General features: G+C 37.8%; 1 long non-coding RNA gene across 2 annotated transcripts; it reads left to right on the forward strand.

Moving 5' to 3' along the window:
• Positions 1 to 9,976: 9,976 nt before the first annotated feature.
• Positions 9,977 to 13,305, forward strand: LOC110704708. 2 transcript variants are annotated; one of them, XR_002507992.1, is made up of 5 exons: positions 9,977 to 10,501; positions 10,582 to 10,661; positions 11,446 to 11,583; positions 12,747 to 12,837; positions 12,947 to 13,305. It is a non-coding gene; the product is annotated as an uncharacterized LOC110704708 (long non-coding RNA). The 2 variants fall into 2 exon arrangements; XR_002507993.1 differs by lacking the exon at positions 12,747 to 12,837 and having other exon boundaries at positions 9,978 to 10,501.
• The last annotated feature ends 11,003 nt before the right edge of the window (positions 13,306 to 24,308 follow it).

Below are 24,308 nucleotides of genomic sequence, written 5' to 3' on the forward strand. Positions count from 1 at the left end.
TCCGTCTGCTCTGAATTTCAAGTACCGGATGCTCTCAAATGCCGGATGCTCTCAAAATTCAAGAAAATTCATGAAGTTTGTAAATGAGCTCTCGTGTGTGTCTCCCCCTATTTATAAGGGTTGCCTCAGAAGGCGAAGGGACGCGACCCTTCCCCTTCTGCTTTTCCCTCCTCTTTCAGTTAGAATTAGAAGAGGTTTCAAAAAAAACAAAAAAAAAAATAAATAAATAAAAAAAAATAAAAAAATGTGTTGCATACGTCAGCTCTCTTCTCAAGCGCCACGTGGCACCCTGCCACGTCAGCACCTGAGAGGAGCAAATGTTTGGGGTAAAAAAACCCCGGCCACGTGGCCCTATGGCCGAGCGACACGTGGCACCCAGCCATTGGTCAGCAAGGCTCCAATCCCCTACTGACACATGTCCTAGAAACCCTAAATGGGGAACCAAGTCTCCTCACTATAAATAGTGGGAGAATCCTCATTAATGGGGGATTCAATTCAGAATATTCAATACATTCATAAAGACTTACACACAAACCGAGCAATATTAATTGCGGAATTCTCCCATTACGCGAGAAGTAATTTCACTATTTCACGCACTATCTTCCTCCCATACGTAACTGACTTGATCGTCGGAGGCGGAGCTCCAACCAACCGGAGTCTTCGTGGTTTTGCAGGTACAGGCGGCGAAGGGCATTCTTGGAATTGTAACTCTCCCGCAGGACACATCAAAAAACCCCGAAACAACCTTAGTATCAAACCTTTCCATATTTCTTTACTCTTCTCCAAGTAATTCCTTAATTCTTTTTACCATAATTCTTCCTACATTTTCCTACCTTAATTCATGCATGAGCTAGCGTATATATACCCATTGATTCATGGCCAAACACTACCACCAAATTCTCTTAATTCTCTTCTCTTTTTCTTCTCTTTTCTTGCGCCAACCACCACCACCAAACACCACCTTCCACCTCCGGCACCAGCTGCTGCCACCTTCTTCTCTCTTTTCCTTGGTTTTCTACCTTTTCTTCTTCTCTTCTCTTATGTAATAATTATTATTATTATGGGGGATTTATAAAAATTATTATGAATGGTTTTAATTAAATAAAATCAGATTTTAATTATGTTTATGAGAAAATAATTTATAAGGTTCATGTACATCTAGTTGGGGGTTTTTAATTTAATTGTTGTAAGTATTTGTTAACCTTATATTGATTAAGGTTATATTTATTTGTAGGGTGTGTTTGACAAGATTTCTTGAAGTTTCTTTGTGTGTGCTAAGCAAGGATCAAAGCTACGTTTAGGTGGATAGATACCTTTGAAATCGATTGGATTGAATGAGCATGTTTCATATGATTCTATGATAATTGAATTAAATTGAATTAAATTATGATACTAGAAAGCAATATAAACATCCTAACATGATACTAGAAATTAAAATAATAATCTAAGCATTCTTTCTAAAGGAAATAGAGCAATTGAATTACTCACTTTGAAACCTCGTACCTCTTTCTATTAAAAGAATACACACGTTAGTAAACTTCAATGAAATATTAAATAAATATATAAATCAAATAAGAACTGAAATATAGATTTGGGACCAAACCCTCAGAACTATCAACCTTTCACGTCGAGGTCGAAGGCAACTTTGAGAAGGGCTTGGAGTATTCAAGTCTCGCAAAGGACGTATGGTGGGTGTTTAGGAAAATATGTGTGTAGGCTAGGCTTAGAAAAGCAAGAGGGAGAGAGAAAGAATAAACTTTAGCTTAGAGAGAGAAATATGATGATTTTTGGTAAATGAAAACGAAGGAAAAAGACCCTATTTATAGGAAAAACGATCGAAAACGATCAGAAAATGATCCGAATCCTATCCGGAGTAAAACAGGTTTCATCACGGGGGCGATAGATTCATCACGGCGCGATGAATTTCAGAAGATAAGATTCGTACGGAATCCAACTTCCAATCAAATTGGGTTAGTAAAATATCCGTACTTATCCTTATTAAATCAGAATTAAATCTATTAAAAACACTTGTTTTATCCGACATAAAATTCTTAATCATTATCTTTTCAAAAATAGGATAAATTAGAACCTTCTAGAAAATAATAATCAATCATAATGCCTTTAGAACTTGAAACAACATTCTAGATAATTCTAGAAGTTTAAAATAAATCCTAATGGTTTTAACGATATAATTAAGATTAACGGACCCTCCACGTGATCATAGGGTCCGCATATAAAGCTCGGTTTGGGCCCGGTTTAGTATTTTGACCATAACTTCCTCGCTATAACTCGGATTTGGGCTTATAATATATCGTAGGAAAGCTCTTTTCAATCCCCATCCAACTACACAATTATTGGACCCAGATTATGGACCAAAATAAACTCGTTTGGACGTTTTTCATAAATAGGATACAAAATGAATGATTTTAGAAATACGAAATGAATAATTTTTAGATTAAAATATTTTAGAAAAAGGGAAATTCACGAGACTCTTCAACATTTCACCTTAATCAATAATCAATGACGTGAAAGATACTCATCACTGGGTTTGGTTTTTGGGGAGACACAATCCGGTCTCTATAGTAATCAACACACATGCGCCAAGTACCATTCGGCTTCTTTACAAGCACAACATTCGCAACCCAATCCGAGAAGTGACACTGCCGAATGAACCCAGTGTCTAACAATTTTTGCACTTCGGCAGCTGCCGCCTGACTTCTTTCCTCACCGTGATTTCTTTTCTTTTGCCTAAAAGGCTTCTTTTTAGGATCTACGGTGAGTTTGAGGACAGCGAGATCCGGTCTGATGCTTAACATCTTTTCCACTTCAAAGGCAAAAATGTCCTTGAATTCCTTCAACTGCAAGTTTGCACCCAGCTTTGCAAAAGCAGCCATCCCCACCTTAACCGTATGCTCCGAACGTGTATTTTCCAGAGTAATATCAATGTGCTCACCAGCCGGCTGGGGACGGAGTTCATCTAACCGTTCCCCGGTCAGTGATTGCTATTGCTTCTCTTTCATGATGGCCACCAGCTGGTCGACATTTCTCTTCTTGTCGGCTGCTAGTGGAGCAGGCTCAACTTCCTTGACATTGTTAAGGTCTATTGGCTCCTCACCCTGGTCGGCTGCGGCTACTGTGGGCTTGACGTCTAAGAGGTAGCACTCTCTAGTCGTCTTTTGGTCCCCGTTCAGGGAGCCAACAGAACCGTCATCTCTTTCACATTTCAGCAGCATGAGGGATAAGATAATGACGGCCTTAGATTCGTTCAGAGTCGGACGGCCTAGAATGAGATTATAGGCGGTCAGCTCCTCCACGACCAAGAACTTGACAACCATGTGGCGTCCCTTTCCTTTTTCTCCCAGCCGGATGGGTAAGTCAATCCGACCAACAGGGTGCACAACTCCTCCCCCAAAACCAACCAAGGGGTGAGTGACCTTGTGCATGCTATCAAATCTGGGCTTGTACTTCAGCTTGGACAAGCACTTGTAGCTGATGATATCCAATGAGCTACCTATATTAATAAGGATTTGGCCAACTAGCCAGTTGGCCACCTTGCATTCAATAACCACCGGGTCATCATGCGGCCGGCGGACTTTGCCCCGGTCCTTTTCAGTGATGATGACCTCAGGGAAAGTGTTAGTGAACGCCTGGCCCTCAACAACTGAACTGACGTCCAACCGCCTAACATGGTCCTTGGTGCCCCTAATAGTTGGGCCCCCTCCGGAAAAGCCGCCTGCTATGGTGTAAATCGGCTCCTTATCAGTGTCCGGACTACTAGTAAGCTGGACAACCTTTTTGGACGACTGCCCGGGGTTTATCTTTAGGGTCACCTTGGACTTGAGAATGTAAGATTTCAGCACCCCCTTATCAGCCAGTCTATCTAACAGCCGCTTGAGGCTATAGCAGTCGTTGGTGGCATAGTCAATATCTTCATGGAAGTGGCAGTACTTGTTTTTGTTCCGATATTTGGCGGAACCCTTCATTGCAGCGAGCTTCTCAATGGTCACCCGGTCTTTTATCTCCATGAGGATAGAGTAGCAATCTTTGTTAAACTCGTACCTTGGGACGTACAGTTTAAACTCTTTGCTTTTCTTCTGGGCCAGGTGATCAAAATCGTCAACCGCCCAGATTTCTTTTTTCTTTTTGCTCTCTTTAGCTTTCTGAGTCGGCTGATCTTGCCGACTCCCTTTTTGTTTGTCAGACTTCTTGGAGTCCGACTTCTTGCTAGTGGAGTAGAGCTCGGTCGCCTGTATATAGGATTCCGCCTCCATCAGCGCTTCTTGAAGAGTGGCAACCCTTTTCGTAACGAGGTTGAACTTAAAAGTTGACCTGTCCTTCAGACCCTTAAAGAAGTCTGTATATTGTCAGACAGTCCTTAAATATGGATTCTCACCTGATTGAACCGCCTGACGTATGATCGAAGCCCCTCTCTATCTCCTTGTTGTACTGCGCCCAAGTCAAGACTTGTTTTCTTGGAGGGTATATTCATGGAGAAGTTAGAGGCAAACAAGAACGCAAACGTCTTGAAGTTATTGATGCACCCAGCCGGCAGATTGCCAAACCATTATTGGGTGATGCCCTTTAATGTAGCTGGGAAGCACCGGCACTAGGTGGCATCATCTAACCCCGTAAGTACATGAGGTTGGTGTAAGCTATGAGGTGGTCTTCAGGGTTGGTGGTACCATCATAGGTACCCACCAAGACAGTTTTTAACCTTAGCCGGCTGTGCCGCCTCGGTTATATCCTTGGAAAACGCAGAAGGTTATTCCTCATGTTCTAGCAGACGGATCTGCCAGTCCAAAGGCTGGACGTTATATGCCGCTTGACCCCCCGAAGAGATTTGGCTGCATGTAAGGCTGCTGGGCGTACGGCCTGTGTGGCTGTTGGGGCGCATACTGAGCCGAACCGATCACATGAGGGCCTGTGTGGACGGACGGGCCGCCTGATTGGCTCTCATACACAGATTGAGAATACCTCATCGAGGTATTCTTGAAGCTGTCTGGGAAACTCGACGCTGAAGCCGACTCAGACAGTTGCTGCTTTTTCTTTTGCTCGATGCAAAGGCGAGCGTCGGAAAATGTCTTCTTGGTGCCATCCAGCTGAACTTGCCGAATGTCCTTCCTCTTTCCAGGCTCGGGCAAGCGGAATTTTGTCCAATCTATCAAGGTCCGAGCCTTTTCCCTAGTACTGGGGTGTGGAGTGGGCTCTCGGTCCTTGAAAGACTTGTTCTTCTCAAAATATCTTGGCCGATTGACCCCTGTTGGAGTCAGACGTCCTTTTGGTGATCAGGTCCTTTATCTCCCCCTTGAAACTTGCCATGAATTTCATAAGCTCGCCTCTGGTGACAAGGTTAGTCCCTCTTGCCGCCTGGGGCTGGATAGATGGCTGGCCAGATGACAGGCCTGGGCCTGATTGATTGTTGCCCCGTTCCCTTTTATCCTTGGGACGGACGCGTCTAGTTTTGAGTGACCCATCTTCGGCCACATATGTTTCGACTTCAAAGTTGTCATCAGTATCATGGTCCGACTGGACCAGTACTTCAGTCGTAGGCTCCTCATCAATAGCAGTCGGTACATGTTCTTGAGAAACCATCTTAGAGGTACTCTCCCCACAGACAACACCAAATGTTTCGGGGATTTCTGTGTCCCTCGGGAGAGTTACATCACTAAGTCCAGATTCCGATGCCTGTACCTGCAACACAATGGAGACTCCGGTTGGTAGGAGCTCTGCATCAGACGATCAAGTTAGAACCGGTCGAATAATAGTAAAAAGAGCGGAAAGTGAAAGTAGATCTTCTTAGATTCCGAGATCAGGTGATTTCTCTGATGTAAGAGAATTGATTGAATGTAATAAATGAACGTGCCCCCAAAATTGGGGGAATCTCCCTGTCTATAGGGTCCTCAGGATTTGTGCCCTTGTTTAGGTCACGAAAACCTAGGACTGTTAGGTAGTGCCGTTTTGCGGCTATCTCGGGAATTGGGCCTTGAAGGCCGTCTTTTTCCCAGTTATTTTGGAATGCCATGTGTCAATGGGGGATTGGTCCATTTTGGACCTCCCCTAGGGTGACAAGTGTCACCATGGTATTTTTACCCAAATTAGGATGTACATCAAATGGATGTGCATAATGCTTTCTTGCATGGTGATTTAGAAGAAGATATATATATATATATATATATATATATATATATATATATATATATATATATATATATATATATATATATATATATATATATATATATGAAAGTTCCCCCGGGGTTTCAGAAAAACAATTCTGAAAAACTGTGGAAGATGAAAAAAAATCTTTGTATGGATTGAAACAGGCTCCGAGATGTTGGTTTGAAAAATTGTCCAAGGCTTTGAAGAAATATGGTTTTAAACAGTCATACTCCGACTATTCTTTATTCACTCTTTCGAAGGGTGGAATGAGTGTCTTGATTTATGTGGATGATATGATAATTGAAGGAAATAATACATTTGCATTGGAGAGTTTTAAGGCATACTTGAGTGAATGTTTTAATATGAAAGATTTGGGAGCCTTGAACTATTTTTGGAGGCTAGAAGTGGCACGCAGCAAACACGATTTCTATGTATGTCAACGTAAGTATGTATGGATATTGTATCTAAGGCAGGGTTACTAGGATCAAAGTTGGTAGATTTTCCGATGGAGCAAAATCATAAACTTGCTATGGCAGTGGGGAAGGAGCTCGCAGATGGTGAACACTATAGGTGATTGGTTGGCCGTCTGATATACTTGGCAGTCACTAATATGTTCATTTAATATAGTGTTTTACCCTCGTCCCTTGGTCATATTTAGGAATATTTTTGGCTCTTCGGAGTCACTTTTATTACTAATACGCGATTTCTAGTGTTTTCGTAGATTTGGTACTATTTTATAGGAAAAAACAGATTTGAATTGAAGCATTTTCCCGTACTTATTTGAGCCACTACGAGCATTCGAGTAGGATCACATTATTATGACCATATTCCGTAGCCCAAGATCGCATTGGAGCAATCAACCGGTGATTAAGGGCTTGGTGAAGAAGAAGAGTTCAAGGCATTGGGCCGATTCTTAAAGACCCAAGAGGAAACTCGGATTGGGCTAGTTAAGAGCCCAATTGAGATGTCCAAGTTGCCAAGAAGCTCGCCCGATCCGAGTAGCCCTCGCCCTGAGGTGCGCTCGGCCGAGCGAGGCACATAGGAAGAAGACGCCCTTCGCCCCGGGCGTGAGCGAAGAAGCCACCAGCAAAAAGGCAGGCCCAGCCAAGCGAAGCTCCACCCAACCGGGCGCGTGTTTCTAAGAAGAGTTTTGACGATTTAATTTGTTTTATTTTAATTAGGATTTTTGTGCTTAAGTATAAATACGTTTTTATGCTAGATACTATTACGTCTTTTTCATTAGTTAATTTCCAGATTTTAGTTTTAGGCTCTTAGTTAATACTCTTGTTCTTTCTTTCTCTACACTTTAGTTTATGCAATTTAATATTTCTGTTTATTTTGGTAACGATTTCTTCCCTCTTATTTTCAGTAATTAATAGCTTTGATTAATTATGTCTATTTTATTTGCTTTGCTTAGTTTAGATTTAAATATGCGTGAGTAGTTTATTTTCTAGGGTTGTGGGGATCCATAAATAATATGAAGGGGTAATTTATTATTGTTGATTGTTAATGCTTTGGTTGATTTCCTATTGATTAATTTAATACTATGCAATTAGATTAGCGCTGGTTTAATTGTATGAGTTACGCAATATTGATTCGAGATTCGAGAGATGAGAATTGATGTTTAGGCTTAGTTTCAATAGGCAGGTTAATTTATAAATGGTTAAGTCAAGATTCGAGAGATGCGATTTAATACCGGTAGATTAATTCTGTGATTGTAATACATAGCGAAAGCCCTTTATGATCTGATCAAATGATGCATTGATAATTTATTATTGTGTTTTACCTTGGAATATTATTTATTGGTGAACCTATACCCTAGGCTTTTTATTGTTGATTATTCCGTTAGTTTAATTATAGCCTGTAGTATAATTCTCACAATTCTTACTTGTTTCGTGATAATGTAGATTATATTAATTAATTAGGAATAGAAGACTTGTTTACCTGTGGATTCGACCCTACTTCCTTATCTATTTTCGTTAGTGGTTTTAGGAATTGCTTTTGATTAGGTAATACGACTTTAGCCTGTCAAAATTTGGCGTCGTTGCCGGGGAGACGATTTTTTTTTTTATTCCTGATTGTTTCTCACTACAAAAAAATGAAAAATAGGCAACACATAAAATTGCAACTCTTTAAAAATCGTTATCCATGATAGTCTATGGCAACAATTCATATTTGTTACTTTAAATAAAACAATTTATACTAGATTAAAAGACAACATTTATAAAAGTGTTGTCGTAGACTTTGTAAGACAACGATTGCTTAAAGTGTTGCCATTTTATCCTCTAAGGCAACATTTATGAAAAATGTTGCTTAAAAAAGACAACGAAAACAAAACTGTTGTCTAATATAGTAACACTAACATTTATGTTGCACTCTATGACAACAACTTACTAAAAGAAGGCAACATAAATTATGATGTTGTCCACAATATGTGGGAGAATGCATGATTATGTGCCTATAATTTATATTGGATGTTCATATAGGTAAGTTGTCTTAAAATGAATGAACACGTTTGTAAACTAAAAAATTATATGCATATTATATATTTACAACAAATTTTGGATATCAAGCTTAAATAAAAAAATAATATATTTTTATAAGAAATGACATTGAGAAGGCTATCAATTAAGACTATAATATATGTTTAAAAGATTATAATATATTTAAGTTAGGAGTAACATTGAAATGGCTATTTATTAAAATATGATAGTGACATGGTTAAATGAAAAGATGTATAAGTAGATCCACGTGTAAGTAACTATATCAAATCGGTTTATCGAAAGGAGTCTGGTGTGACCAATGATGGCTCGGGTCATAATGGGTCAAGAATATCCCTTTGACCCACATCGGTTTGGGTTGGATTAATTAATGGATCAAATGAATTTGGGTTGGGTTAGCTCCAATTCGAATAATTTCGATTCAATATTTGGTCGTGTTTACTATTTGGATCCTTTCAATCAAGTTTGGGTAAATTTGGGTTAGGCTGATCAAATTCATTTTTATTAAAAGAGTTACATTATTGAGTTATTATATCGAGTAGTTCATGGGCCATTCTTTATATCATTTTGCTAACTTTTATTCATCTTCTCGTCATATAATTTTTGTATTAGCTTTATTTTTAAACCATATTATTATCAAAATATCTATAACTAACTATATACGTGATATAATACTTATAGTGAACTAATGATAGATTCATATCCACATACAGTTAGGCTTTGTTCACTTCACCTTAAAAATGAATATGTAAAAATGATTTTAGTTTAGTAGAAATAATTTCAGTTCAGTAATTATAACTTTAGTTCAGTAAAAATAATCTCATTTCAGTAAAAATCAGTAATTTTAAAGAAGTAATATAAAAGATATTAAAATGAATAATTTCATTTCAGTAAATTTAATTTAAGTTCAACATAAATAATTTTAACTCGATAAAAATAGTTTGTGGTCAGCAAAAATAAGGTGAAGCGTTTAGGGTGTCACTCTAGCCGTATAACCTTATAAGGTAAACTTGTTAGTAATTGGTAAATATAATTATATAAGAACTTGAATAATTAAAGTAAATAAAAGAACTTGATTTTGGGTCTTATGAGTCACAAGTTGAAATAGTTTGGGTTGAACACGTTGCATTGTAAATAGTTTGGATTTAAAGGTTATGTAACAAATTTAAAATGTTTTATTTGTTTAAATTGTGCATTGCAAGAGACTAATCTAGTATATACTAATATTGTACACCTTATAAAATTTTTTTTTTTTTTTGATAAAATCTAAAATACATTGTGTTTTTATTAAAATACTTACATCTTGACAATTTTATGAGACTTATATTTACCTATAAAATAAATATAGTACTTATCTCCAAAAGATAATTCCAATAAAATAACACAAAAAAGTGAAAATAATTCATTAACTTTCATCTCCTAAACCACCAAAGATGGTGAAATTTTTTAGCTTCAATATTTTCCCACTAAAAGAATCAGTTATCATTAACCCCAGGTTTCATTTCTTCATCTCACTAGAACATTCCCATGTCAACCTTGGGTGTCACGGCCCATTTGTTATTTCAATTTCTTTTCCACTTAATCTTTACCAAATTAATTTAATACTTCCTCCCGAAAACCGAATTCATCTCACAGTAATTCCCATAAATTGCTGGAATCAAGCTTACACCTGCGAAAGTTATGGCGGAGCTTTCTCAACAACCAACAACTCCGGCCACCGCAAATCTAATTTTCGACGACGATTGCTCTATTGACAGTGATTCCTGGTCTATAAAGATTTAAAAGAGAGTATGAAGACGAGCTCTCGCTGCTGCTAATCTCCGCCCTTCCTCTAATTACAGGTTCTCTCTCTAATTCTCTGATTTTAATTAGTATTAGGTATTTCTTCGAAAAAATAATGTAATGGTACGGTTTTTTTCAGGTACCCACTTTGGTTTTGTTCTTGGTTTATTGAAACTCCACTTAATTCGATCTGGGCATCTTATTTTTTCTCTTGTTGAGGTAAATTTCAATAATTATTTTGTGGGGTTACTCCTAATTTGAACATTCTTATTTGTTATATTCTCTTTGGTTATATCTTATATGGAAAGCAAAGATGTTTTGTGGATGAAATTTGATGTGTGAGATTCAAATTCAGAGATTTTTTATAATTAATCTTGACATAGTTGATTTTTGCTGTCATTGTTTTCGTCATAACCTACATTTCTATTATATAGTACTTTATTAAACTTCTTAGTCTACATGTGTTTGCGGAAGGCAACCATATGACCTTAGATTTCTAGAGAACTTTTGAATGTTTTAGCACTTGATTCTTAGAGAAAAACTCTTTTTAGCTAAAACTTTAGATCAATAAATAGAGACAGGAAGGTGGTGATCCCCACACCAAATTCATGTGATATAAAATATAGCCTACTAATTATTTTCAATCTAAAAAACTACTACTAACATTGAATATATATATCTAGATTTATTCTAGATCATGATGGCACTATGATTATCACAGAGTTGATATAGCCTACTCCTTTTATATCTATTTTGATTTCTCATGCTTATTCTTATTGATTCATACGAGATTACATGTAAAGTGGATATAAACGAACTTAGTTGCATATAGATTCCTGGATAATCATCCACTATCAATTTAAGGTTCCATGCTTGTGTTTAAACATCATTCTGGCCAATATCAAGAATTTGCAAAGCCTTTTTAATTTATGTTCAATTAAATATTGGCTAATTTGCATGTGTTTAAATCCTTTGTGGTCTTATATTTATCATCTATGTACAGGATTTGCCTACAATGATTGTAGTTGCAGAATAAATATTGGTTGATTTGTAAGAAGCTATGCATTATTCATCAATCTTTTGCAAGAAGTCAAAAAGGCAGTGTATACAATGTTGCTAAAGAATCTCAAATCTACCACAGGTTTGTAAACATGATTTCTGACTTCCAATTAGGTTTTTCTGTTGAAATTATTTGACCAAATATTAAAAAATATACTTGAATTTTCTTAGAACCCAAATTTCTTTTACTAGTTGCTGATTGCGTTGGGCTGCTTTCTAAATACTGTTTGTTATCCTTTTAGAGCTTCTTTACCATGCGTGCTAAGATAGTGTTCATTGCTGTCACTATGATAATTTTTAATTTTATGTTTAGAGTATAGAAATCTACCACCCAAGATTCGAGATTTAGAGGGATGGGTGGGAAATGGTGGGGGAGGTGGTTCCCTTCTGTAATGAGTGATATATATTGAATGTTCTCACAACTGATTGCATTTGTTGAATGAAATCTATGAAAAAAGCATTTAGCATGAATACATGAAGTCGTAAATGACTTAAACTTCAGAACATGTATTGCTCATTGTTACTTTGTGGGATGTCATATTTAGTTACGGTTCTTGAACATTCTCTCATCAATATAATGTGTCCCATTCTATAGTTTTTACAAAGACTAGGGGCTTTAAGAACTATGTACATATGTCATAATACATGAGCTCCTATCAATTAGTTAACCTACAGTGATAAGGCAAATCATTGAAGTCCTGCTTGAGAGAATGAATCGAGCATAACTAAGTCCTGTCCTAAAGGGTTAAAAGGGCTCTAAACATTACTTACAATTTTAATTTTGCACGTATAATTTAACCATTGAACAATTTTTTTTTCAAGGATTAATGTTAGGATCAATTAAAAGTGGATCGGGATTTGGGAATGAGTGTTACAAAATTGGTAGAACTACCCCTGCACTTATGTCTTGCCCAAGGCACCACCCATAATTTGTGTTGCCTACACTACTCCACTCGGCAACAGTTGGTGCCTGCTGCTATTTTACTGTTGCTATTGTAGCTGCCCACTACAACTCCTCAATGCTTACGTTACTCATAGCCTTTCAAATACTGAATGTAACAACTTAAATCTTTTATATATGCTTCTTTGTGAGGATTCATGGGTGTGCAATAATGGTTGTCTTTACTACAATCCTGTCCAGTTTTAGCATAGAGTAAAATTGCATCTTATCGATTAGGGAAATTACTTTTCCTTAAAGACAACCTTTTACACTTGTTTATTTATTGTGTCATTTGTGTGTAGCAGAAAGAAAAGAGGTTGTCATACTAACTTTAGATGCTGCAAAGTTGGACTCAATTACCAAGCAATAGGACATTTGTAGGTTGCCACTGCATTAGTGAGTTCAATTATCTATTTATCTTACCTAATGTGTTATTTATAATAATCATTATGAATATACCTAAGATTTCTAATGATCTATTAGACACTAAGAAAATGAGATTCAGGTTTGCTACCAAACAACAGCAACTTGCTGCACACCTTAACTCTTTGACCAGCAGGCTGCATCTCACCCTCTTTTTTAATCAATGCCCATGAGGACTCCGCACATTGAATTCCTTCACATTGAGTCCTAGCCCCTCCATATCACCAGGAAGCAGCGCATTGCACTACATTGGCTTCAACGGATGTTCAACAAACTAATGTAAGGTAGCAAAAAAATGTTGAATTTCGGAATTACGTTTACATCATTAGTCTATGAGCTATTTCACATTTAAGTGTCGCTTTCTACATATGTAGCGCAGCTAGCTGATTAAAAATTATTGCCATTGTCACTTGATTACATGTGTTTATTGATGGAAAAATCACTATATAACATTCAGTTACATGCTGCTTGTTTTTTTTTAATTTTCGTTGTTATATCCTTAAGGGTATTGATTAGTTATGCTCCTACTTGGGCTATATGGGTTGTTTTAGTCGTGGTAGTGTTGTAATGAACAAGCATAACTTCAAGTTTACTAAAGAGTGGTAAATCGACAATGAATTCAAACTTTGGTCTTAAGTTGAAGGTGTTGTTGTTATTACTCTTGGTATCTAGATGATGCAGATGTTGCTTGTGTTCTCTCTACAAAGGAAACAAAGTTCCTTAATTTTCTAATGCTTTGCCTTGTGTGCACAAGTTCTCTTTGTTGGTCGTTGATTTGCTAGTGCCCATCGTTGGTGTTGCTGCTTGTTGTTTCTTATGCTATATTTGCTTGCTGATATGCTCACAGCTCGTTACCTTGTCGTTTCTTGCTGATGTGGTCATCATTACTTGTTACCTTTTCGTAATGTGTTGTAAAAACTTGTAATATTTTTATTATTATTATTTTTTTTTTTTACAGATGCTAATAAATTTTATTATGTTTAGGATGTAATATTACAAGTATTTGATAAATTAAAAATTCAATTTTTTTTTTAACATATATACTAGTGTGTGTATATCATTTAATGTAAAAAAAATATTTTATTACTTATAATAAAAGATAAAAATAGTTGATTCATTTTAACTTGTTATGTTAACAAGTAACAATTTCAAGATTGTTGCCTTTATGAAATTCGACAGCATATATTAAAGCTAGCTAACAAATACAACAAGTGAAAGGTTGTTGCATTTTATAGCATAATGTGACGATTTTGAATTATTGTCTAAGGTTGCAACAGTTATTATTTGTTGCCTTTGTAAAAGTGTTGTCTTAGATATCATTTTGCTTTTGCAAATAAAATTGTTGCCTTTAGATAAAAATGTGTTGTCTTAGGAATAGACAACAGGGGCATAAACTACGCCTCATATGTGTTGCCTTAGCTACAAGGCAACACTTTTTCTACATTAGGCAATGGTTTTTCAATGTTACCTATGCTTTATTTTGTTGTAGTGTCTGTAGTCTAGATTATTTTCTTTAGTCTCAGAGAATGCAAGTTCTTTGGGATAGTTTCTCATATTTGTCTGTTTAGTTATGTGTTTGTGCCCAGGAGTTCTAGATCAGGTTACATTCCATTTGATCCTGAAATCGGACGTTCTTTTCATAGACAGAAGAACCTTTTTAGATAGGTACGAGCTACTTTCGAGGGTAATACACCTTTGGAACCCTCATCTGATTCTAGCGACATAGAAGTTTCTTCAAAACCAAAATCAGAGATGACGGCTCAACTACCTCGCAAGCTCAGCAATTATTCGCAGCCGTCCCTAGCAGATTTTCCACATCTTGCTCCCACACCAAATCTCGAGGGGGTACAATTCGAGATTAAACCCCAGTTTATTACTATGATCAAAAGGAAGCAATTCAGTGGAGCTAAAGGTGAAGATCCAAATCTTCACATCTTGGATTTTTGCCAATATTGCAACACTATTTTAGACAAGCTGGGGTCACGCAGGACCAAATCAGGGAGATTCTTTTTCCCTTTTATTTATGTGGTAAAGCTAAATTGTGGTACAATGGATAGAATAGAACTGCACTTGGTATTACTGACTGGGAAACTCTTGCTTTGAATTTCTATGATAAATACTACCTTGCAGAGAGGACAGCTTTGTTAAGGAGTTCTATCCAAAACTTTTCCCAAGAAGCAGATGAATCTTTATATGAAGCTTGGGAAAGATTTAAGGATTGCAGAGGGAATGCCCCCATCATGGGCTAGCACAGTGGCAGATAATGCAAGCATTCTACAACGGGCTTGGATAAAATTCAAGAATGATTTTGGACTCTGCAGCTAACGAAAGATTTAGGAATTTGGATGTGAATATAGCGAGCAATGTTGTTGAAGAGATGGCTATTCATAATTCCCAATATAGGAATCCCAAAGGATTTGCAAATAAGGGAAAACACCAAGTCAATTCTATATCCTTTTTGCAAGCACAATTGACTGCTATTAGCCAGAAACTAGACAATATCAATAATTCTAATTCATCTTCCTTTGCTAATGTTTCTGCTATTGGTACTAACTCTGCAATAATTTGTGAAAATTGTGGTCTTATAGGTCATTGGGCGCAGGAATGTGGGAGTTCACTTGATAAGATTAATGTTTTTCAGACCTATAAGCAAATTAATCCGTACTTTAACACCTACAATGCAGGGTTGAAAAATAACCAAAATATGTCGTACAATAGTACGAATGTGCTTAATCCCCCACCACAGGTACAACAACCACAACAGAGGTACTACTAACCTCCACATTTGAGACCACAACAGGCTGTTATTCCTCCTTCTGATTTCAGCCTATCTGAAATCAAAACTATGTTAGCCAATATGAAGAAGCACATGCAGAGTAGGGATGTGCAAATTGATTTGATTCTAGCTTATAATAAAATCATGGACAATCAAATTGCGTAACTTTCCTCTGCTCTACAAACTCGCTAGCAGGGAGCCCTACCATCGCAGCCAGTACAACCTACAGATCACGTGAATGCAATTACCCTGAGAAGTGGTTCAAAATACGATGGGCCTTCTATGCCTAAAGATGATGAACCTATCATTACAAATATTGCTAATCTTGATTTTGTTATACCAAATATTGTCGTTACTAGCCCTGCAAGGCTCTAGGGTAAAACTAACATTTCTGATGATACATTGCAGGGTACAACTCCAAAGAAAGATATAACTCAAGACAAGAGTGGAGATGTACAGAAACCAGTTATCAAACTACCATTCCCTAATAGACATCTTAAGAGTAAGCTAGATAAGCAGTTTGGTAAGTTTCTGGAGGTTGTCAAGAATTTGTAGGTAACGATTCCTTTCACAGAATTAATTACTCAAGTTCTTGCATATTCTAAATTCATGAAAGAAATTTTGACTAGAAAAAGATCAATTAGTGAGGTAGAGACGGTTGCTTTTACTGCAGAATGTAGTGCTATATTACATAATAAATCTCCACCTAAATTAGAAGATCCGAGTAGTTTTTCTATTCTTTGTCATATTGGTAATCTGATGATTGATAAAGCTTTATGTGATTTAGGTGCTAGTGTAAGTGTCATGCCATTATCTATGAGCTCTAAATTAAATATGGATAAATTAAAAGCTACCAATATTACTCTGCAAATGGTCGATCGTTCTGTTAAATACCCTTTAGGTGTTTTAGAGGATGTTCCTGTTAGAGTAGGTAAATTTTATATACTTATTGATTTTGTTGTTCTTGATATGGAGGAAGATTTGCAAATTCTGATTATTTTAGGTAGACCATTCCTTCATACTACAGGGGCAATAATAGATGTGAAAAGTGGTAAACTTACATTATGTGCAGGGGATGATAATATTACTTTTAACCTAAATAATATCCCTAAAAGCCCCATGTTAGAAGAAAAGTGCTTTAGTATTGGTTTGATCAATGTAAATAACTTTTCTGATAAGCCCCAAGCTCTCGTTAGAGATCCCTTGGAGCCAGTATTTCGTGTTTCATCTTCCGCAGGAAAAACTACTACATGGAAAGATGAAATGGATGCTATAGAAGGAGCTCTAAATTGTGTAGGGCTTGGTTTTGAAGATGAACAAGTGGAGAAAAATGAACAAGTTGCATGCGAGAATCGAGCCCGTAGTGAAAGTCCCACTCGATCGGGTGACATCTGCTCAATCAAGCAAAATTACGAAGAAATTCAAGGCCAAAGACAAAATCTCGAGTAGCTAGTAGCAAGAAACCACCTGTCCTATATCATGAAGGGGCTACGATTAGTGCAGTTGAATTACTTCACCTGATCGATTCCATCTCATCCTGATCGACATATGGTAAGAAGGTCGTGCGGGACCTAGATAAACCAGCGCTTTGCGGGAGGCAACCCGTATTTTCTTGCTTTTTAGAATATTTTTTCCCTTATTTTTGTCTTTTGAGAGGAAGAGAAGAGGGAATTTAATGTGTTTTAGAGTATTTTGTACAGGTTGGAGAAAAAGAATTAGCCAAATTTTGAAGAAAAGAGGAAAAATCGGACTCTAGTGCTGTAGTGCGGCCGACCGGGCCCGAGAGGAAGTCCGTATATGAGCAAAAATCGCCTGACCGGGCACGAGAGGAAACGCATTTGGAATCTTAAACTCGCCCGACCAGGCGAGGATCAGCCCGACCGGGCGCGAGCCTAACGATTTTAAATTCACCGAATTGCCCGGTCGGGCGGGCGCACGCCGGTCGGGCGGCGCCTTTCTTTTCCCCCATAGATTTCCTCTTCTTTCTCCTTTCTTCTTCTTTATTTCTTCTTTCTTTCTCTTTCCTCAATAGTTTCTCTCTCTAAAACTCAATTTTCTCTGCCTTCTCTCTAAGATCTCTCCTCCGATTCTCACCCAAATTCAGATTTTTTTACATATTCCTTCTCCTCTCTTCACCCTCTTTATTTCTATCCTAATTTTGTTTGTTTTTGAAACAAAAAAAATTGTAGACCCATATTCAAGATGTTTGGAAAGAGGGCAAGAACACAAGGGGGACGCAGTTCAAGCTCGAGTGCACCGGTTGACCCGGCTGTACAACTACCTCAATGGCCAACGATCAAGATTACAACTTCGCAACAACGTGAACGGCTCATCAACCTCTACGAACAGGAGGAACATCCCTCTCGGTGGTTACACTGAGACACCTTTCAATCTTTAGGTTTATATGAGCATGTTAGACGTTTTATGAACGATATTGGCATGCGAAAGTTTATAGATATGCACTATCACTACTAGAAAACATCTAATCAACGACGGAAAAAATCCGTCGGAATATCCTGAAATTCCGTCGGAACTGTCGGTTTCCGACGGAATTCCGTCGGAATCCACTGTCGCAAAACATTTTGTAGGTATTTCGCTATATTCCGACAGAAATTCCGTCGGAACGGTCAGTTGCGACGGAATTTCCGACGTAATTGAGACTGTCGGAGTCCGGTTTGCCTTAATGGGAATTCCGTCGCAAGGTTCAGACGGAACTGTTTCCGTCGTTACACATTGCCTTCCGACGGAATATTCCGTCGGAAACTGATTTTAAGAAATTAAAAAAAAAAATTCGTGCCACCACCGGCACAGCGTATCACCAACTAAAACACCACCACCACCACCGAAAAACTAACCCGAATCAGATTCACCAACCATAACCTACCCACCCACCAGCCGTAGCCACCCACCTCCAACCACCTAGCCCAGATTCACCAACCACAACCTACCCACCCATCAGCCGTAGCCACCCACCTCCAACCCACCCAACCCCACCCAGACCACCTACAACCCCACCCAGACCACCTCCAACCCCTCCTAGACCACCCAGCACCGTACCCACCCACCACACTCCACCTAATACCGTACCCACCTAACACCACCCCACCCTCCACCACATTTTAAAAAAAAAACAGAAAAATAAATCTGAAAAATGAGAAATAAAAAACAGGAAAAAATAAAAAACAACCACCCACACACCACCACCCTCCACCACATTAAAGAAATATAACAGAAAAATAAATCCGAAAAATGAGAAATAAAAAACAGAAAAAAAAATCAAAAACAACCACCCACACACCACCACCCTCCACCACCATCTACAATTAAAAAAAATCCGAAAAACTAACAAACAAAAAACAGAAAAAAAAATTCTGAATAAATTTTTTTTGCAAACTAGATCTAAAAAAAAAAAATCAAACCAAATTTTTGAAGAAACGAAGACATACCTTCAATTCTACCGGAAAAATGTCGAATTTAGGCTTTAAAGGTCAAATTCGACCATGAAAACTCTAGATCTAGAGTTTGCATGGTCGAATTTGATCATAAACACCATAATTATTCGCTTGTTGACGAAAATCCGAAAACCCATAGCAATTTGTTGTCGAAAAAAAAAAATAATAATAACCAAGAGGAAAGAGAAGAAGGAGAAAGGAAAGAGAAAGGAAAGAAAAGAAGGAGAAAGGTGATGGAGAAAGAAAAGAGCACCGAAAAAGAAGAAGGAGAAGAGAGGAGAGAGAAGGAGAAAAAAGGCAGAGAGAAGAGGAAAGGAGAGGAGAGAGAAATGAGAAATAAAAGGGAGGGGGTTCCGGAATATTTAGGGTTTTTTTTTTTTAAAAGTCATAAATCCGTCGAAAGAGCTTAAAATTCCGTCGGAACTTTCCGACGGAATTAAAATCCCTCGGAATTTTCCTACGGATTTAAAATCCGTAGAAAATTAATATGTTCCAACGGATTTTTTTCCCTCGGAATTTACAGCTTCCAACGGAAATTTCCGTCGAAAGCAATTTTCCGAGGGAAATTTCCGTCGGAAGCAGTAATTCCGAGGGAAAAAAAATCCGTCGGAATATTTCTGAGGGATTTTCCGTCGGAACTTACATTTTCTGGCGGAATTTTCCGACAGATCCAAATTTCGTCGGAAAATTCGAATTTTCTGAGGGAATATCAATCCGTCGGAACGATTCCGTCGGAATATGGCCTATTTCTAGTAGTGTATCCCACACATCGGGAATTAACATGCAAATTTTTATCCTCTTTAAATGTGGTTCAATCAAATAATGGCCCTAATTTGCATTTTCGGTTGAATAATAGAAATGTTAATTTAACTTATGTAGAATTTGCAAATTTATTTGAACTTGATCCTCTTCCCCCCACCCAATGGCATGAAGATTATAAGGGCGATGATATATACCTTGCTTTGTCGGGCAAACCTTGCCCAAATTCACAACATGCTAGTGCAATCCCTTTCCACCACCTCGTCCCTGAAATCTTCCAAAGATTTTCAGGGACTTGTTTTCTAGCTCGTCATGAACCTCACAACACCCAAACCAACGAGCTAGCTATCCTAGGACATTATGTTTATGGGTACGGGAAATTAAACATTGCTAGATACATCATTACCCATTTGAGTAGGCACGCCAATGCCTGTACTAACAATGTCAAGACCCTTATCCATTGTGGCGGCCTAATCACTAGGATAGAGATTAAGAAGGCAAGGTTTAATGAGTCTAGATACGAGGGGTTGACCAACTGTGGCAGGGATACTCTTATGAACTTGCCGTACTTACAATTTTTGAACTGGGTTAAACCTAACCGTAGCAAAGTCCTAGAGTGGCATGTAAGGGTAGGGAAGGATTACATACCCGTTTTCCCTCTTCCTAACCCCGAGCTGACTGCCTTTCCCCCTAGGCAAGATTCTTACACTTATGATATTCTAGTTGCCCATGCCCAGGGCCGAGCATAGCCTCGACCACGTGCACCATCACCACCACGGCCACAGCCTGAGGTACCATTACCACCACCCCATGTGCCTCAACCACCCCCACACCAGCCTAGGTCAGACCCCGAGACTATTTAGGACCTACAGAGTATAGGTCAGGCTATAGGAAGGATAGAGGAGACTCAGGGAGAGCTTAGGGCACATGTAGGTGACATTAGGAGGTTAGTTGGTTCCCTTGACCAGAGGGTGGGCTATGTTGAGCGGAACACAGGTAGGGGACTTTATCCCATGTACGACGACTATGCTCGTCGTGGTGCTATTCCTGCTGACTCTCTTTACCTGACTGGTTCCAGCCACCACCCCAGGGATACGTGGATCCCGACTCCCGTGGTATTTACACTGACTAATCTTCATTCTCTGGCTACGGCCAAGACTTTCCTTTTGGGGGGATGGGGGGTAATGTTAACCCTAATTATTTTGCTGGGAGTTCTTCCGGTGGTGTAGGTGGCAGTGGAGGAGGATTTGGTGTGATGGATGAGGATGGTAATGATTAGCCATGCTGGGCTAATTCCCGAGTCAATGAGGACATTGTCTGATTTTGGTTTGGGGGAGATTTTTGGATGTAGGTATCTTTCTTTTCTCTCTCTTTTTGTTTTTGGTGTGTTTAGCATAGTTTTTATTGCTTTCTAGTGCAGATTTTATTGCTTTGAGAAAAATTAAAAAAATACAAAAATATGATCCAATGAATGATAAATCATGCTTCCTTGTGCCCCATACATGAAAATTGTATGATTCTTGGTATATGATGATGAGTATTGTGGATAGGTTATCCATAATTTGATATTTGATTGCTTGGATGTCTTAACATGCGTTAATTTTGCCCAACTACTTCTGAATATAGTGCTTGACTAGTTGATTTGGTTAGGTATGTGTGTTAGTTCCTGGTATGTCAATGAATTTGAGTATTGGTTTTAAATTTGAGTAATGTTTATATGATTCACTATTATGCACATTGAGGAGGACGAAGGCATTTGTTCTCTTAGGTGGCCTTCAGATGATTTTAGATACATTTGTTCCCTTCTTGCTACCCATGTTGTTGCCTTGACTTTTTATTGTTTATTAGCCACATTACAAGCCAATTTTTCCCCATTGGTTACTAGTCCCAAGCTTGGCTTGGGGGAGTCATTAGTGAGTGAGGTGAGGGAGTTCGTAGTGTGGTGTGCTTACTATTTGCACAATTTGAGAAGTTGGGTGGTGTTGAGAAGTTGTTTGTTCTTGATTGTGGTTTATTTTGATGATTGTTGAAAGATTAATTCTCTTGAAAATATAGAGCATCATGTTGAAAAAAGTTCAAGAAAGAAAAAAAAGAAATCAAGTGTTAAAGAGTTCAAAAGTTTATTTGATTCGCTCAAGTTCTTAATCATCATATCTTTATGAGCAAAATTGTAAGAGTTGGAAATTGTTGATATAATTGGTTGTTTAGTGAATATTTGGTTGGGTTGAGTTGTGTTGGAGATGCTTGGTCATTATTTATTTTTGACCGTGGTTTATTAGGATTGGCTCCCTAAAGCATGGCTTTACTATCACATTTTCCCAAATCTATCCTACCTTTTACCCTAACCTTACGTTACAAGTTTTAAAGACTTTCCAACCTTTGTGCATAGAGTTGTATGGATGTGAAATTTATTGTTTATCAATGCAAAGGATGATTTGATATATTTCGAGTCGACTACTAGGTTGAGTGCATGTCTCTTTAAATACACGAGTGCGTGAGTTGGGAGGGCATTGTTCACATATAAAGAGGTTGGGATGGAGAGCGATTGAGTACATCTTTTACTCACCATATAAATGAGAGTTGAGTGTGTAAGCACTAGTCTTGAATTCCATATACACTTGTGGTGTGCTCTATTTGACAATTGTTAGGGAGGATGAGTAGTTGGATGGATTTGATTGGTTGACTTTGATGCATATTTGTTGGATTTGCCCTGAATTGGTTATGCTTGATTTTATTTGATTTTTGGGGTGAAGTATGTTTTATTTGTTCATTGATGAGCTCTTTGCTTTGGGACAAGCAAAGGTTTAGTTTGGGGGAGTTTGATATGTTCATTTTATATAGTGTTTTACCCCTGTTCCTTGGTCATATTTAGGAGTATTTTTTACTCTTCGGAGTCACTTTTATTACTAATACGCAGTTTCTAGTGTTTTCGTAGATTTGGTACTGTTTTATAGAAAATTGCAGATTTGAATTGAAGCATTTTCCCAGACTTATTTCAGCCACTACGAGCATTGGAGTAGGATCGTGTTATTATGACCATATTTCATAGCCCAAGATCGTGTTGGAGCAATCAAACCGGTGATTAAGGACTCGGTGAAGAAGAAGAGTTCGAGGCATTGGGCCGGTTCTTAAAGACCCAAGAGGAAATTCGGATTAGGCTAGTTAAGAGCCCAATTGAGATGTCCAAGTTGCCAAGAAGCTCGCCCGATCCGGGTAGCCCTCGCCTTGAGGTGCGCCCGGCCAGGCGAGGCACATAGGAAGAAGGCGCCCTTCGCCCTGCCTCACGCCCGACCGGGCGCGTGTTTCTAAGAAGAGTTTTGACGATTTAATTTGTTTTATTTTAATTAGGATTTTTGTGCTTAAGTATAAATACGTTTTTAAGCTGGATATGATTGCATCTTTTTCATTAGTTAATTTCTAGATTTTAGTTTTAGGCTTTTAGTTAATACTCTTGTTCTTTCTTTCTTTACACTTTAGTTTATGCAATTCAATATTTCCGTTTATTTTGGTAACGATTTCTTCCCTCTTATTTTCAGTAATTAATTGCTTTTATTTAATTATGTCTATTTTATTTTATTTGCTTTGCTTAGTTTAGATTTAAATATGCGTGAGTAGTTAATTATTTTCTAGGTTGTGGGGATATATAAATTATATGAAGGGGTAATTTATTATTGTTGATTGTTAATGCTTTGGTTGATTTCCTATTGATTAATTTAATACTATGCAATTAGATTAACGCTGGTTTAATTGTATGAGTTACGCAATATTGATTCAAGATTCGAGGAATGAGAATTGATGTTTAGGCTTAGTTTCAATAGGCAGGTTAATTTATAAATGGTTAAGTCAAGATTCGAGAGATGCGATTTAATACCGGTAGATTAATTATGTGATTGTAATACGTAGCGAAAACCCTTTATGATCTGATCAAATGATGCATTGATAATTGATTGTTGTGTTTTACCCTGAAATATTATTTATTGGTGAACCTATACCCTAGGCTTTTTATTATTGATTATTCTCTTAGTTTAATTATAGATTGTAGTATAATTCTCACAATTCTTACTTTTTTCGTGATAATTTAGATTGTATTAATTAATTAGGAATAGAAAGACTTGTTTCCCTGTGGATTCGACCCAACTTCCCTATCTATTTTAGTTAGTGGTTTTAGGAATTATTTTTGATTAGGTAATACGACTTTAGCCTGTCAGTCACAAGGCTAGATTTAGCTTATTCGGTGCATATTTTGTCACAATTTATGCAATTCCCGAAAGAGGAACATTGGGAGGCATCAATGAGAGTAGTTAAATATATGAAGAAATGTCCGGGTCAAGGCATCCTTTTGAGGTCTGATAGTAGTCTCCAGTTGGAAGGATGGTGGGACTCGGATTGGGCAAGTTGTCCCTTGACTCATAGATCGTTGACTGGGTGGTTTGTATTACTTGGGTTGTCTCCCGTGT

Source organism: Chenopodium quinoa, unplaced genomic scaffold (assembly GCF_001683475.1).
Source record: "Chenopodium quinoa cultivar QQ74 unplaced genomic scaffold, ASM168347v1, whole genome shotgun sequence".
Classification (NCBI taxonomy): Eukaryota; Viridiplantae; Streptophyta; class Magnoliopsida; order Caryophyllales; family Amaranthaceae; genus Chenopodium; species Chenopodium quinoa.